The 6,892-nt window shown below is 35.6% G+C and overlaps 1 pseudogene; it reads left to right on the top strand.

Moving 5' to 3' along the window:
* The first annotated feature begins 5,323 nt into the window (after positions 1-5,323).
* LOC131053651 (benzaldehyde dehydrogenase, mitochondrial-like) lies at positions 5,324-6,405 on the top strand (annotated as a pseudogene).
* The last annotated feature ends 487 nt before the right edge of the window (positions 6,406-6,892 follow it).

Below are 6,892 nucleotides of genomic sequence, written 5' to 3'. Positions count from 1 at the left end.
GATGTTTTTGAAGTGCTCGACATTCCATTCTAGTAGCTTTCTTTTGATATATTTCAGTTTTGATACAAAGAAATATAATTTTGAGCCCACAAAAGAAGCTTCTTTCCACCATTGTTCAATAAGAGGTAGAAAATTTGGGTCCTTCATCCATATATTTTCAAATCTAAATGTTGATTTTGAAGGGATAGATGAAACCTAGAAATTTAATTGAAGTGGAAAATGGTTAGACCCCTAGCAAAGAAGAACTCTACATTCCAAATTATACGGAAAAGAGGAGAAGTCTCCTAGCCAAAAAAACCTGTCTATCTTTTCTGTGATATTGTTGAACCCCAACCTTCTATTATTCCAGGTGAAGGAGCTATCTCCTCACTCTACTTCAAGAAGATCATTCCTATCCACCCAGTCATTAAATTCTTGTTGGGATTTACCAAGCCTGAGTAGACCATCTTTCTTATCTTTCAAGCTTTTGATAGCATTAAAATCCCATCCAATAAATAAATTCTTGATTTGCAAATGGGAGATCACTCCATCCAAATCTAACTAGAATGTCTGCTTTAATGAATAAGAAACAAAACTGTAGACATTGATAAAAAATAAAGAAAAGTTGGAGGATAATATCTTTACATTTTCCAAAATCCAAAATTTGTTGGATGCAAGCATCTCAATTTGGACTAATGGTGGTTTCCATAATAAAAGGAGACCCCCAGAAGCACCTTTTGCCTCGACTGATTCCAGTTTGCAGTCTTTATATTGACTACCAAGGTATTGGCCAAAAAAGTTTGCCTGAAGAGTATTGAATTTAGTTTCTTGGAGCTTAATTATATCTACATTGATCAAAAGAAGTCTTCTTTTGATAAATAATTTCTTGTTAGGGGCATTGAGGCCCCTAACATTCCAAGATAGGATTTTCATTTTCTTCCAGGAAGGGTTGAGCCCTTCCTTACTATCAACATTTATGTAATTTTAATTTGACCACCATCCTCTCCCTCCATGGATTTGTGATCACTTAGAGATTTTCTACCTCTCTTGGGAGAGGCAATGTCAAAGTCAGGTTTAGAATTGCAGTCAAAAAGTTGCTTGATACCCAATTTTTTTTCTTTTACTTGAGAGTACAAAGCTACCAGAAGGGGTCTCCATTCCTTTCTCAGGAAGTTCTTCATCTTCCATGTACTCATTTAGCAAGCTTTGAATATTAGATGCTACTCCCATTTCTGAAGAGGCAAATGGAAGTATTGGAGATTCATCAAGATTTGGGACTTTCGAAGTCAGTTTGAAGCATTTTGGATTCACAGAGGCACTCTTAGGCAAGAAGGAGGGAGGCAGAGAGGGGTTGAGGAATGGGGAATTAAAATTGTTTTTTGCCTCTGCCACCCCTGACCTATGCAATCTTTCAATATTCAGGAATGGAGACTCATCCTCCATGACCTTGACCTCTTTTGAATCATTCAATTCTTAAAGGATTTATTCCTTTAAGCTCTCAGTTTCTGACAAGAGATCTGAGAGAGCTTGCACTTTCAATTTCTTTTGATTAAAAGGTTTTGTTGAGACCCCAAATTTGGATCTCCTAATCCACTTCCTTTTCATGGTTGGCCTTTTAGGTTTGGCTATTAAAAGTTTGCTGAGACCCCGTTTAGGAAAGGACTTCTTCTTTGGGATTTTGTGTTGTATATGTGCACTAGAGATAGACTTAGAACTCAATGGGAGGTTAGGGCTAAGCACGAGAGAGGCTTGCATTGGCATTTACAAAGAAGGGTTAGGATCTTCCCAATTCAGGGGGCCATTGATTTCTTTATCTTGCTGCAGAATATTCTCCTAAGATTTGGCTATTTGTGGAGTGGTCAGATAGGTATCTTTATCTTGAAAAAGAGGACCAGATGAACCTTTCATAGAGGTTCCAGAAATAATCTGATTCCTCAGCAAACATTTCCCAAGATACCTAGTCGTTAGTCTTTTAACTTTCTAATTCCATCTCCCAACTTTAGACACAATTTCTAGCTCCCCATAAAAACCAACATATAGATCAACTTCAACATAAATGTTTGCCACATCCCCTTGGTTCCCATTAAGAAATTCATATTCTAGCCTAAGAAAGAACCCAGGGCATCACCAATTTTCAAAAGAGCCTCCACACACCAAAACCTAGATGAGAGACCAACCGAACTAAGACACATTGGAGATCTCCTGATTCTACGAGTGTAAGGATCAAAACTGGGTTTCCAGTCTAGAAAATGAAAGGTGGAGCCTAAATAAAATATAGGACTACCATGGAGAATAGAATTTTTCAAATTCAAATCTATGCATTCTATTAACAGGAAATCATTTTGCAAAGGACACATAGTGACCATACTAGGAAATGATTGAAGCCACCATGCAATAATATCCTGATTACTATTGCCAATGCCGCTCCACTTAGCAAAGAAAGATCATTGTCTAAGACAAACAAATGAAGGGTTAATAGCCTCTAATGGTAAAACAAATAGCTTGCTTCTAGGGCCCTTCCTTTTCCACTCTCTAGGGATAAGCTATGACTAAAACACCACAGGGGCAGAGGGATCCATGCTAACATGATCCTTGCTCTGGTTTAGAACCCTTATCTACTTATTGGAGATATCCAAGGGCTTTTGAAAAGTTGGAACCTTTCTCTCTCATCTAGACATATGAAACAGATGACCTTGCCATTTCAGAGTTGTAAGAAGCTTTCTAGACCCTTCCATGAATGAAAGGAATTTTGCCTTGGGTAGAAAACCATTACCTCTTTGATCATGTGAGGGAAGATTGGCATTCAAAATAGGAATGCAATTTGTGCTTGTAGCTACTTTATCTCCAATTTGAGAGAGGGTTTTGAATGATCTCTTGTCTACCTTAGACTCTCCTATTTGAGAGGGATTATGGAAATCATTTGATTGGAGATGAAAAAAAGCATTTAGTTTGCTTTGAGGGTTTTTCATTTCCAGACCTTGAAGTCCTTTCTGGAAAGAAGGGTTTAGATTCCCCATTATTTTCCATTGATTTATTGAGGAAGGATTTTTAGTTGAAGATACGTGCCTTTGCAAATCCTTTCGTGGAGCCCGCCCTGAAAAACTCCGCCAAGGGTGTTGAACGTGACTAGAATCCAACTTAGCCTGAGTAGAGCCAAACATAGAGAGAGATCACCAATAGGGGAGAGGTTTTTTATGCTCGCATTCGAAAGGAGTCAACCTCTATCAGTTCAAGGGAAAAGGAAGACCAACCCTTTGTGGGTGTGGAGAATACAATCACCTTCCTCTTTGTGCTTGAAGAAAAACCATTCACCCACCCTTCGTAGAGGCCAAACACCATCACCCACTTCACACAAAAGCCATTCAAGTTTTTTTTAACTCTTTTAAAACTTGAAATTATTACAATCATCTTCCTCTCTATTCTTCAGGACAATAGTTACCCTTTCTAGATTTTTTCTTTTTTTTTGGTTTTTCAAAATTTGTGAATGAAAACACATATTGAATAGATGGAAAGAGGAATAGTGATGTTTATATTGTTTCTATTAGTTCTAAGCCCATGGAAGGCATGGTTCCCACAACCTTGTTTGCTGGTATGTATGAAAATACAATTAAAAATTGTGACCTTGAAAGACCATTGATGTTATAGGTTTCAAAGATGATTCTCGATTAGGGTTTTTCAAGGAGGCTTTGAAATTTGTTGTTTCAAATTTATATTTTTACAAAGCTTATGATTCGTTTAACCAACAATGCTACATTTCCTTCTCCGTAGTCCAAATACTCTCTCCTGCCATCACCAAATCATTCTCCAAGCATTCAAGCCTGTGACACTTCTCTTATGTGCATCCTCTCATCCCAACTTGCTAACATTTGCAATGCATACAAGACAACATGAGACTTTCCCATACTGGTTGAAGATTGTAGAATTAATTGTAATTAATTACTCTTTCAAGCTAGGCGTATATGTGGTTCTTAGAGCATTTTGTTATCAGATATATAAAAATATGAGAGCAGATGCCAATCTTGCTGCAACAATAGTTTGTAGCAGGCAACAAATAGGGGATCTCTATTTCTAATTTTTCTGAGCACAACAAAGACCAGCAACTCTTTCTTATGATATGAAATCTCTTATGCTTTATATATATATAAATACATAAAATTTTGGGTTGATCATTGTTTTATCTCTACTCTTTTGTTCACTCTTCTATTCTCTGTTTCTTTTCTCTTATTTTTCCTCTGCCTCTTGTTCTGAGAAAGGAAGACATGTAAATTGTTTGACAAAATGATAAAAAGGTGATTTCACTATCTAGAAAGAGTAATTACAACCAGAAATTGATAATTTGCTTAAAGTGTTGAAATTAAAGGTGGAGCTATTCATGACAAAACCTTTGGATAATTGAAGATTGGTATTGGACATTGTTCAGATTGAACACCATATGTAAAATAAATAGTAGAAAAAATTTCATGTCATCATCTTTTGGATTATGGAGGAATTTGATAAAGATTGTAAATAAGAAATGTGAGGTCTATTTGTTGTCCGGGTGCTTCATCACCACTTGGTTCTTGTAGGACTAGGCCATCTTTGGTTTGGATGTAGCTTATTTTCACTAATTTCCTTAAGTCACTCTAATAGAATGTTTGGAGTTCCTAATCTGACCTAACTTTGATATCATATTAAATTTTTATGAACTAACTACTAGAACCTGAACTTTGGACATTCCGTTTAATACTAAGTACTCTACCATTGAGTTACTAGCATTATAAGACTAGACATCTTTGATTTGGACTTATTTCCAACAAAAACAATCTTAAAATAATAATATTTTTTTGTAACAAAGATGAGCATGTGTAGGAAAAAGATTGCTTTGGTATCTAGTGCTCACTTCACTAATAAAGAGTATTATGAAGAGTAAGACCAACAAATACTTGATATGGACTTTTCTAACAAAAACAATCTAAAAATAATAATATTTTCTTGTAACATAAATGAGCATATGTGCAGGAAAAAGATTGCTTTGGTATTAGTGCTCACTTCGCTGATAAAGAGTATTATGAAGAGTAAGACCAACAAATACTTGATAATTATGACAGGGTCGTATATGAATTTATTACACTAAAGGATCATCAAGAAATCAAATAGAAATCCAAAAACTTCTGGGGACCACCTGAAGATATTTCTATGAAATTATATTTATGTTGAATCAATTTTACAGTATTTAATGGAATCCCTCGTTGGTTTATATACTGAGGAGGATTGTCTAGAATCTCTAGATTACCAAAGGGATAACAAGAATGATACGGATCTTAATGATGACATATACAACTTGATGTTGTGATAAGAAACATGCATGGACTCCATATGGGCAAAAGAAAGAAGTGACACATTTAGTGAAGCAATTGAATTTACACTAATTCTTATATCCATGTGGAATAAAAGAGTTTCAAGGTTTAGGACTACTGCAAATGCTTTAGCACCACCAATAAAACCAGCAGTTGAATCGATTTACAACTTTTAATTAATGACCAGTTTATTGATGCAGCCTCTAGAAAAGCATTTCCAAAATTGACCCTAGAATAGGGATTTGATTATTCATGTTGTTGAAGGAAATGTGGACAGGTATGTAAAAGTTGTTAGAAAAGTATTTGATGGAGGAGGTTGGCCAAAAATGATTGCCTATAAGAGATCATGTGTTATGTTTGATTTTGCTAATTTGTTAGGAAAGCACAATGATGTGATTGCAACTCTAGAAACATGGGACAATGAGAATCCTTATGAGCAAGCCGCTATGGTTGAAGTTCGATGGCAGTACAACTAATTTCATACTATGCAAGTTAGGCAGATACGATACAAGGCCTTATAGTTCCAGCACTACATGTTCAAATGCTACATGAGCCCATTGGAGTGGCAGGTCAAATCATTCCATGTAATTTTCCATTGATTATCTTTTATTCGGATTTTTTGCCTGCACTAGATACTAGGTGCACTATTTTACTGAAGTCTACTAAGCAAACACCCTTGTCTTCTCTTTATGCTGCAAAGTTTGCACATGAGGATGGATTGCCTCCAGGAGTCTTGAATGTTATTTAGGCTTTGGTACAACTACTAGAGTTTCTTTATCTAAACACATTGATCTTGACAAGATTGCATTCATTAGCTACATCAAGAAACCTTAACATAGTGACTCTTGAACTAGGAGGGATGTTTCTTTCAATTGTATGCAAAGATGGTGATTTTGATCAGGCTATAGAGCTTGCACACTTTGCTCTATTTTTCAACCAGGGCTAATGCTTCTATGTTGGATCTTGAATATTTATAAATGAGAGAATCCCAGATGCATTTGTAGAAAAAGAAAAGGATCAATATTTAGGTCGTGTTGTTGCTAATACCTTTAAAATGGGTCTAGAACAAGGTCATCAGATGGCTGCATAGACATTGCCACAAAAAAGCATTCTTTAGTTTGATAAATTTGGTTGATAAGACTTGTGAGAAACGCTCTTAAGTGTTCAAGTGTGTGATACTTCCCTTGTCTAGATCCTCTCACCCAATTTGCCTCCATTTGCGATGCATACAGGAAAGTTTTAAATGAGAAATTATCTCATCATCTCCAGTGAGATTTTCCCACATTGGTTGGAGGTTGCAGAACTAACTATAATTAATTACTCTTTCTTGCTAGGTATATACATGGTTTTTAGAGTCTTTTGTTATCAGATATATAAAAAAAGTGAGAAAATGCCAATCTTGTTGCAACAACAATAGTTTGAAGTAGGCAACAAAATAGGGGATCTTTGTTTCTTAGTTTTTCTAAACACAACAAAGAGTAGCAGCTCTATATTATAATATTAAATCACAAATGTTTTTGAAATATATGTAAGTACATAATATTTTGGGTTGATCTTTGTTTTATCTCCATTCTTTT

This window comes from Cryptomeria japonica, chromosome 5 (genome assembly GCF_030272615.1).
Source record: "Cryptomeria japonica chromosome 5, Sugi_1.0, whole genome shotgun sequence".
NCBI classification, from domain to species: domain Eukaryota; kingdom Viridiplantae; phylum Streptophyta; class Pinopsida; order Cupressales; family Cupressaceae; genus Cryptomeria; species Cryptomeria japonica.
The sequence above is the reverse complement of the archived record's forward strand: the minus strand, read 5'-3'. Positions and strand labels throughout refer to the sequence as shown.